We start from the raw sequence: 3,686 nt of genomic DNA on the forward strand, positions 1-3,686 counted from the left end.
TCCCTAAATATTCAATATGTTACTATATTTTCTTTAGCATAAAAAATTGCTGGCAGAAAGATTGCTGATTTCTGTCTACGTTGCATGTACTTTACTGACTATATGCCCAAATGTTTTCTATTTCCTCCTTAAAATTTTTAAGTGTACCACAATGTCTATAAAAAGCTGGAGGCACCAGAATTGGTGAATTACACATCCCCAGAGACAAGAGAGTCTTCATCCAGCCCAGGAGTTGTTCAACCTTACCCATCAAAACCATATTTTAGGTTGTAAGGAAAAGGGACAATGCTGGGTCTTGGAGTGTTAGATTTCTAAGGTTTAAGTCATGAACTGCCCAGACAGAAAGACTAAAAATATTACAATTACAATTTGCAACATAAGATTTATCTTCTTTAAATTTCTTGAGCCCTTTAATAAATGGTACAGTTATTCAAAATTGTCAGAATTTCAAATAATTCATAGAATGTGTTGTTAAAATAAATTAACATTCTAATTAGTAATACCTCAGGCATAGCTATTTCTAATCATTGAGGAAGTATATTTTAGAAGATATGAGACATTTAAAGATGCTTATTTGAATATCAATGTTTTTACTGAAGATAACTACAATAAGGAAAGAGAAAACACATGTTATTTACATGAGTATGAATATTCTGGAAAGTTTAAAGGAAAAAAAAATAATATGAAAGGACACAAGAGAATTGGTATAGCTTTAGGGGAAACCAATAAAGATGTTCTGCTCTTTCTCATATGTCTGCAATGAAAAAGCGAACTGCTTCTAGCTACCTTTACTGGTAAGGTTGGGAAATATGAATTTGCAATAGCTGCATATTAGGTGCAGGGAATATTTTTATTTCCTCCAAGAAAGAACACAAATATGGAACTACAGCTGTGTTTGGTATCTTTAACTGTACTAATTCATAGCCATTCTCCAAGACCTACCTAATCTTACACCCAACAAAATAGTTAAACCTCCTCCATTTTTCAGGCCTTTTTTGGTGCATCTAAATTCTTTATTCACCCAGGGATGAGTATTGATTCACTAACTTGAGGTTTGGGAGGCTGGAGCAAGTGTTTACTTGACATTTCCAAACTTAAGGGCCTTGACTCCATGGATTATAAAATGAACTTTAGAGTTTTTACAATTATCTAATATATCAATTCTTATTTTACATTCTGAGGATGGTTTGGTGGTAGCATTAAGCCTAAATCGGGATGGATTTTGTCCAAGACTTCACTTATCATCTGACTTATTGGTCTCCTTTCTGATTGGTGAGTCATATAGAGTTGTCACTAAGGATTGGTGTTGATATAGCTCCATAATCTAATAACTCCTGAAAGGTTTAGTGTTTCCCTTTCCCCAACATGATTAATAGCTACAGCCCCTTTGACATAGGTTCAGTAGGTCATTAATGGTATGTATACCTCTGGACCATATCACATGCCCTGTCTCATGAACCCAACACCACTCTCGATCAAAGGCTTCAACAATGTAAAACTGGCTTAGTGAGAAATGGATAAGAAGCTATGACTTCTCTATAAGGCATCTCAAGTTATGTTAATATTCAGCAGACCTAGATTTTTCCTACCTATTTTACTAAAGCAGAGCCTTAGCAGGCTGTGTGTATGTATGTTTGTATGTGTGTATAGATATATAAATAAACAGATAGGTGAGAGATAGGCAGATGGACAATTGATAGATTATATATTTGGTCACTGAATGCTTCTTTCAGAAATTAATTATTAAGCTGAGCCATGAGGATGTCTGTGAAGACAATCCTATCTAATAAAAGGCTAATATGCAAATCAACCTAATGGTGGAACAACCGGTCGCTATGACACTCACTGACCACCAGGGGGAAGACACTCAATGCAGGAGCTTCCCCCTGGTGATCAGTGAGGTCCCACAGGGGAAGTGCCGCTCAGTCAGATGCCGGGATCACAGCTGGCGAGTGCAGCTGCAGTGGTAGGAACCTCTCCCGCCTCCGTGGCAGCACTAAGGATGTCCGACTGATGGCTTAGGTCCATGAGTTGGACATCCCCTGAGGACTCTCAAACTGCAAGAGGGTGCAGGCTGGCTGAGGGACCCCATGGAGGGCACGAATTTCATGCACCAGGCCTCTAGTAGAGTATATCATAACAACTGGGCTTCTAGAGCCAGACTTGTTGGTTAGAAGCCCTGCTCTACAATTCACTAGATGTGGAACCCTGGGGCAGTCACTTAACCTTTTTGTGTCTCAGTTTCCTCTTCTGTAAAATAGTAACAATCATAACACTCACCTGATAGGCTTATCATTAGAATTAAGTGGACACATATCAAAAATAGAATATTCAAAGATTCTGAGATATGAAAGGACTTGATGTATTCAAGAAAATTAGAGAGCAGTGACTGTAAGGAAGCGTGCCATGAGATGAATCTAAAGATTTGAATAAGGAACTAAAGCACCTACAGCTTTGAAGACTGGGCAGGCATAGGAGCTTACTACCCAAATCCACCTTCAGGAGTTGACTCACAGCCCAGCTCCAAGGAATATGGTTAACTGACAACTCCCTGGTGTCAGTGCCATCAGTTCCACCTCAGCTTTTAAGCTAAAGGCATCCTTTCTTTGGGGTGGCATCAGCAGGTGACTGAACAATACTCTATACAAGTCTAGGCCATGCCATGTCCACCCAACTCAGAACTCATTTAGAGAGCTCCACAGCAAATTGTTGTGGGGTGTGGAGACATTTTTAGATCAGCATTGCCCTTTCATTGCTTTCTCTTCCAAATCCTGTTCTCCATTTTCTTTCAAAATTGTTTCTCCCCAAAAACTTTAATATTCCTAACCCCATCTCTGCAAGGACCCAACAATTATACAAAGATAATGGCAATTGGCTTAAGGTTTAATTTAAATACAATGGGAAGCCATTGATGGTGAAATTATCTCTTGTATGAAGAATGTCTTTTAAGAGGGAATAAATATAAGCAGGAAGAACACCTAGGGGATTATTGAAGTGAGCCAACAAAATAAAGCATAGGCTTCGGTTGTGGCAGAAGAGATGGAGAGAAGTCTTCATATTAAATACACATTTTAAAGCTCAACCCAACAGAAAACTAGGAATTACTATTGCTTTGGATGTGAAGTACGGTAACAAGACTGATTTCTAGATTTTTGTCTTGAGAAACTGAGTGAATCATGAAACCAACCTTGAAAGGCAGATGATATTAAGAGTTCTATTTAGAGATGTAAATTTTGAATTCTTTTTTTTAATATGTTTTATTAATGTTTTACAGAGAGGAAGGGAGAAGGATAGAGAGTTAGAAACATCAATGAAAGAGAAACATCGGTCAGCTGCCTCCTGCACACCCCCTACTGGGGATGTGCCCGCAACCAAGGTACATGCCCTTGACCGGTATCGACCCTGGGACCTTTCAGTCCACAGGCCGACGCTCTATCCATTGAGCCAAACCAGTTAGGGCTAAATTTTGAATTCTTATTAGATATTGAAGTGGTCATGTCAGGTGTAAACTTGGATAAATACATATGTGGAAATATCAATATAAAATAAAGCTGTTTTATAAGTGTTTTTAATGTTTTCTTTAATTCAGTGTGAAATAAATATTTGAGCATTATTTTAGTAGCACCTGATGTTACATATGAAAATGATTGCTACAGTTATGTTCAACTTTCTAATAACATGTTTTT

The sequence above is a fragment of the Myotis davidii genome, unplaced genomic scaffold (genome assembly GCF_000327345.1).
Source record: "Myotis davidii unplaced genomic scaffold, ASM32734v1 scaffold819, whole genome shotgun sequence".
NCBI lineage: Eukaryota > Metazoa > Chordata > Mammalia > Chiroptera > Vespertilionidae > Myotis > Myotis davidii.